Source organism: Lolium perenne, chromosome 2, assembly GCF_019359855.2.
Source record: "Lolium perenne isolate Kyuss_39 chromosome 2, Kyuss_2.0, whole genome shotgun sequence".
Taxonomy (NCBI): Eukaryota; Viridiplantae; Streptophyta; class Magnoliopsida; order Poales; family Poaceae; genus Lolium; species Lolium perenne.
Window position 1 is genome coordinate 221,363,419 of NC_067245.2, and position 7,580 is coordinate 221,370,998.

Sequence of the window (7,580 nt, forward strand, 5' to 3'; positions counted from 1 at the left end):
GTCCACATTAAAGCAACTGGGCCGGTCCAAGAAGTTATTGGGCCGGCCCAATTAGCATGTGGGTCCCACTTTCCTGCTATCGGGCCGGCCCATTTAGTACGTGGGGTCCACATCTGATCAAATGGGCTGGCCCAACAAGCCAGTGGGCCGGGCCAAAAGCACCGGTGGGTCCCACTTTCCTGTTAAAGGGCCAGCCCATTTAGTATGTGGGGTCCACCATATAGCAAGTGGGCCGGCCCAACAAGATAGTGGGCCAGGCCAAAAACACAGGTGGGTCCCACTTTCCAGTTAAAGGGCTGGCCCATTTAGTATGTGGGGTCCACCATATAGCAAGTGGGCCGGCCCAACAAGATAGTGGGCCGGGCTAAAACACTGGTGGGTCCCACTTTCCTGTTAAAGGGCCGGCCCATTTAGTATGTGGGGTCCACCATATAGCAAGTGGGCCGGCCCAACATGCTAGTGGGCCGGGCCAAAAACACAGGTGGGTCCTGTTGCGGTCAAAACCCACCGGCGAGCAGCGACGGGCAACACAGTAGAGCCGGGAACAACTTAGGGCTGCGGCTGGCCCTGGTCCCTCCGAGCGACGGCCCGCAAAGCCTCTGGTACACACGTCCGATGCTAGTGCAAGGGCGTGCCACCTGACCTATACCTGGTCAGGAAGGTGATGGAGATGCCTCGCTTAGTTTCCTGCATGGCATACACGTAAACATTAAATACGAGCCTCGATCGGCTCTCAGGTTATCCTGTGAATCGGCTCAAGGAGCCGATCCACCCATGATTCGTACGAGGTGCACGAATATATGGTGGTCCTGCTTGATCAAGATAAAGCTAAAACGATCTACGACGATTTAGGGTTTTCACCGCATAATCGGATCATCCTACTCACGATTGGGCCTCGCGGCCACGCACGGTGATCGTAAGCCGATCCTAGACAAGGCCTAAAAACCAACACGAGGTTGATCCCCGGAACATCCTGTCTAGGACTAGCAGACGACACCCTACGTGCCGCTGGATCCTCCAACCCTTTGTAAGGCCTAACTATTGCAGATATTAAACTAATCCTTGAACAAGGAGCAACCGTAACGGATCGGATCTACTAAACAAAGATCAAGCGGGGTGCCGCCCCTACACCTAAGATAGGTGTAAGGGCGGCTAGATATGCAAGGGTTGCACTACGACAGCATATGATACGAAGAACAATGCTAACCCTAACATATCTAAGATAACTACGTTGCTCGCCATCAAAAAGGCTTCAGTACGAGCAACGCATGAACAACGTAATAAGCTTGTGCTGCCTAGATCGCAAGATGCGATCTAGGCAGCATGATGCTTACCGGTAGAAACCCTCGAGACGAAGGAGTTGGCGATGCGCCGAGATTGATTTGTGGTTGAACGTTGGTTGTTGTTTATTCCATAAACCCTAGATACATATTTATAGTCCAGGGGACTTTCTAACGTGGGAATAATCCCCACCGTGCACGAGACAAACTTTACCTAAACGACACGTATCCTACTATATTACAGATACACGGGCCAACTAGCCCAAACTTTGTATAACAGGCCGATTCACGTATTTCCTCCATGTATATTCTTCAAATCCATCTTGATCGCGGCCCACCTCTGACTCGGTCAAATTCTGGTGATAACACATGCCCCCCTGGTTTTGGAATTGATAATTCCAAAATCACTCTGTTTTTCCTTCGAAGGGTCATGTCGTGGCAGAGCAGAACCGTTGCAGTATCCTTCATCATGATGTCCTGTCTTCTCAGCTTCTTTGCCAAATTTGATAGCTTTGGCATCGCCTCCTCGTAAACTGCAATGGCATTAAATCTCCACTAGGCTCCTTATTATTTAACCGTGCCGATTGGTTAGCCCACTTCATCCCCTTCCTCTGTTCCAGCTATCGGCACCAAAAAACCCTCTTCCCCTGTAGCAATGTCTTCCCCTTCTTCCTCCTCCGCCTCGTCGGTCTTCTCCGACTCTTCCTCATCTCGCGAGCCGACGCCGGAGTGGGGCTCGTTGGTGGCGCACGACATTCTCGCCCCAACGTCGTGGGACAAGGAGGAACACGATTCCTTCGTTTGGTCCGAGGATGACAAATCCTTGACCGACGGAGAGGGCGACCTTCAATTCCTCGTCGACGGGGAAGAGGAGGCAGAGAGCGAGGACGACCGCTTCTCCTGGGACGATTTCACCTCCTCCGAGGAAGAAGTGGAGGAGGACGACGACGACTCCCTCGAAGGTTACCCACCAGCGAAGCGCCTCCGCACCTGGTGGGACGACGACAGCGATGACGACGATGAGGAAGACGAGGCTCCCGTAGAAGGTTACGGGAGTTCTGATGAGGAGCCTATAAGCAGCTGCGCCGGCGGCAGCGACGACGAGGGCATCAACGGCCCTTAGATTAGGGACTAGTAGTAGTAGTCAGCTTTTGTCCCCTTCTTTTCTGAGCAATCGGCTCTTTCCTTGTTAACTTGGCCGATCGTAGAACGAAGTCGTCGTATAGGGAGCCGATAGCAGGACATCGGCTCGTAGTACAAACGCGATCTGAGGCCAAACCGTCGCCCAAACACGCGGTCCAACAGGTCTGACTCTCGCCCAAACCACGTCCAAACCATCAGATTGAACTCCTCAACAAGCCACTAGGAGATTCATCCCAAATATCATGATTTCTGGCCTGTACCGATCCCATTAACCTGCTAATTTGAGCTTATCCCTCTAGAGTCGATAGCAATATATCGGCTTTATTATGCTGAAGTCGATGCCCGTACATCGGCTGTATTCTGCTGTCTCCGCATGTTTTCTCAAGTCGATGTCTGCGCATCGGCTGTGATTTGATTTGATTTTTTTTTACTGGCCGATTTAAAATCGGCCTCCATACCTTACTGCCCATCATCCCACATGCTTGGGAAATACTTCTTGAGGTGTTGACCATTGACGGCTACTGGGAACTTCTCGCCGTCCAACTCTTCCAGCATGTATGCATTACCCTTCAAGGCCTGGACGACTTTGTACGGACCGTGCCAATTAGGAGACCATTTGCCATATGCCTTGTCCCTGGTTCCTAACGGCAACACAGCTTCCCATACTAGATCACCAACTTGAAACTCCTTTGGTCTAACCTTCTTATTGTAGGCACGAGCTACCCTGGCTTTGTTCTCCTTAATCTTCTCCAACGACCAAAGCCTAAGTTCTGTTGCGTCCTCAATAGTGTCACTCATCAAAGCTGCATATTCTTCAGCTGTCAGATCATTCTGAAACGTGACACGTCTTGATCCAGCCGTAATTTCCCAAGGTAATACAGCTTCCTGTCCATAGACAAGCTGGTACGGCGAAGTCTTTATAGCTCCATGGCACGACATGCGGTAGGCCCATAAAGCTTCTGATAACTTCTCATGCCAATCCCTGGGGTTCTCGTCAATTTTTCTCTTGATCAGCTTGATCAAGCTCTGATTGGACGCTTCAGCTTGCCCATTGGCTTGAGCATAGTACGGAGATGATCGGATCAGTTTAATCCCCATGTCATCGCAGAACTTTCTGAATTCTTTAGAAACAAAGACCGAACCTCCATCGGTCGTGATAGTTTGGGGAATCCCGAACCTATGAATGACGTGTTCTTTCACAAACTTGATCACATCTTCTGATTTCACCTTCTTCATAGGGACGGCTTCCACCCACTTGGTGAAGTAATCTGTGATAACCAAAATCCATTCATGTTTTTTACTCGACGCCGGATGGATTTTGCCGATCATATCCATGCCCCACCCTCGGAACGGCCAAGGCTTGATGATAGGGTTCATTGCTGATGCTGGTACCATCTGAATCTTCCCAAACATCTGGCACGCTTGGCACCCCTTGTAGTAATTGAAGCAATCTTCAAGCATGGTGGGCCAATAAAACCCTGATCGCCTGATTAGCCACTTCATCTTATGAGCCGACTGATGAGTTCCACAGGCACCTTCATGCACCTCATGCAAGAGCCGATTAGAGTCAGTTGGTCCCAGGCACTTGAGTAGTAACCCTTCCAACGTCCTGTAGAACATGTCGTCTCCTATGAGGACATACTTCATGGCTTTGTATCTTATCCGTTTAGGTGCCCCCCGAGCCGAATCTTTTAAGTAATTGAAGATTTCGGCTCTCCAATCATCCTGTTCCAGGAACTGTACCTGAACTTCCGATCCGTCAGATATATCTATATAGCCTGACGCCATTTGTGCGAGATTGTTGGCCTCGATGTTTTGGGATCTTGGGACCCAATTAAAGTTGATGTACCGGAACTGTGTCATCAACTCACGGCATTCCATCCAATACGGGAAAAGCGATTCACTCTCGCACTTATATTCATCCGTGAGCTGGTTAATCACCAACTTGGAGTCTCCAAAAAGCTCTACTGCCTCCGCCCCGGCTTCCAGTAGCAACTCCATCCCCTTACGGACGGCCTCATATTCTGCTACATTGTTGGTGCAAGGGGTAGATAATCTGATGGAGAAGGAATATTCTGCCCCCCCGAGGCGACACGAGCAGAATGCCGATGCCACAACCATCGTCGCAAGCCGATCCGTCGAAGAACATGGCCCATGCACGTATAGATAGCGCTGCTATATTGGTACTGATCCTTTCAGCTATAAGATCGGCCAACGCTTGTCCCTTGACTGCTTTCGCAGGCTGATACCGGAGATCGAACTCTGACAACGCAAACATCCACTTACCAAGTCGGCCTTTCAAAACAGGGGCCGACAACATGTGCTTGACAACATCTGACTTGCATATCACGATGATCTCTGCCGTCAAAAGGATGTGATGAAGCTTGGTGCAGGTAAAGAACAGGCAGAGGCAAAGTTTCTCGACCTCAGGATATCTTATCTCCGCGTCCAACATCCTTCTGCTGAGGTAGAACACGACCTTTTCAACGCCCTCGTAGAGTTGCACCACTACCGAAGCGATGGACGTGTCAGCTACTGACAAGTAGATGTAGAATGGCCTGTCTTGCTGGGGCGGAACTAGCACAGGCGGCGTCGTCAGATACCGCTTAATCTCATCAAACGCCTGCTGCTATTCTGCCCCCCAGTGAAACTCGTCATCAGATTTAGTTTTCACCAGCGCCATGAACGGCTCGATTCGTCCTGACAGATTAGAGATGAATCGTCGGACAAAATTGATCTTGCCGATGAGACGTTGGAGCTCCTTCTTCGTGGTGGGCGGCTGCATGGTGCGCACCGCCTCTTGACTTTTCAGGCCGATCTCAATTCCCCGTTCATGAACCAGAAAACCTAGGAACTGACCAGCCGTCACGCCAAAAGCACACTTCTTCGGATTCATTCTCAGTCCGAACTTCCGAGTTCGGTCTAGGACGCGCCGCAAATCATCCAAATGTCCCTCCATGGAGACAGATTTGACTACCACGTCGTCGATATAGATTTCCACCAACTTTCCGATCAGATCATGAAATATATAATTCATGGCTCGTTGGTACGTTGCACCAGCATTCTTCAACCCAAAGGTCATGACTACATATTCAAACAAGCCTACTGCCCCCGGTACTCTGAATGCGGTCTTGTGTATATCTTCCGGAGCCATGAAGATTTGGTTATAGCCGGCGTTGCCATCCATGAAGCTCAACACCTTGTGGCCAGCAGCTGCATTGATCAATGTTTCTGCCACAGGCACCGGATACTCGTCCTTTGGAGTGGCTCTGTTGAGATCTCGGAAATCGATGGCCACACGCCATCGGCCGTCCTTCTTATCTACAGGAACGATACTGGAGATCCACTCAGCGTACCTGCATGGCCTGATGAACCCGGCGGCCAACATCTTCTCGATCTCTTTCTTGACTTCTTCCAGAATTTCGGCCCTCATCTGACGGGCTCGTTGTTGGAACGGCCGAAATCCTTTCTTAAGGGGGAGCCGATGTTCAATGATGCTCCTGTCCAACCCAGGCATCTCCGTGTAATCCCATGCAAAGCAATCTGGGTATTCTTTTAACAGAGCTATCATCTGCCCCCTGAGCTGTGGATCTAACTTCTTGCTGATAAAAGTCGGTCGCGGCTTATCCCCAGGACCGATGTCGACTTCCTCTAGCTCATCAGCCGATGTAAACCCATACCCTAGCTTTTCGTCACCTGTGAGGTCGACGCCACATACTGGGAGAGCAGGTGGTACGGATAATACGGGCCGATCGCTAGAATCGGCCTCCATCTTGATCAACACCAAGATCTTTTGGCAGTGTCGGGGCCGATCGCGTGGAGCAGCTTCCTCTTTATCTTCGCTATGAGAGCAGCTACCCTCATCTCTACCCTTGTCAGGGCGGTGCCCCAGTTCTACCATGTTGATGTTGAACGAGTATTTTGGCTGGCACCTCCCAAGGTAAATGTCCTCAACCCTGTCAACGGCGCATGCCGGTGAATTAGGCACTTCTGGTGCCGCCAATGCGAATGACGACGGTGGACGGGACTGAAGTGGCACTTCTCCTTGGTAGGTCCCGAGAGCTGGTCCTGACGGAGAGCGCTGGTGCCTCATGATTTCCTGTATCATCCGAAAAGCGACACGCTCCAATGTATTCACCAGGCTCTCGGAATGGCGATGCAGCGAGTGAGTCACCATATAGCCAATCTCCTGACGCAGGGACCTGGTGCGTTCTTCTGACGGGACGGATAGGTCCACTCCATCGAGCGCGCCTTCAGGTGAGAACCCTTTCCACCTGATGCCATGGGAACGGGTCCTGTGAAAAGAGCCGATGAGGTCGGCTTCGAGGATTGCTTTGACCTCGTCATACTTCTTCTTGAGCTCGTCGGTCAGATCCTCGTACGTGACTGGAGTGCCGTCCGCCATCTCAGATGTAGATGGCGATGTGGTTGATGACGAAGCTCGTCCCACCGGGCGTGCCAGAATGTGTTGCGGTCAAAACCCACCGGCGAGCAGCGACGGGCAACACAGTAGAGCCGGGAACAACTTAGGGCTGCGGCTGGCCCTGGTCCCTCCGAGCGACGGCCCGCAAAGCCTCTGGTACACACGTCCGATGCTAGTGCAAGGGCGTGCCACCTGACCTATACCTGGTCAGGAAGGTGATGGAGATGCCTCGCTTAGTTTCCTGCATGGCATACACGTAAACATTAAATACGAGCCTCGATCGGCTCTCAGGTTATCCTGTGAATCGGCTCAAGGAGCCGATCCACCCATGATTCGTACGAGGTGCACGAATATATGGTGGTCCTGCTTGATCAAGATAAAGCTAAAACGATCTACGACGATTTAGGGTTTTCACCGCATAATCGGATCATCCTACTCACGATTGGGCCTCGCGGCCACGCATGGTGATCGTAAGCCGATCCTAGACAAGGCCTAAAAACCAACACGAGGTTGATCCCCGGAACATCCTGTCTAGGACTAGCAGACGACACCCTACGTGCCGCTGGATCCTCCAACCCTTTGTAAGGCCTAACTATTGCAGATATTAAACTAATCCTTGAACAAGGAGCAACCGTAACGGATCGGATCTACTAAACAAAGATCAAGCGGGGTGCCGCCCCTACACCTAAGATAGGTGTAAGGGCGGCTAGATATGCAAGGGTTGCACTACGACA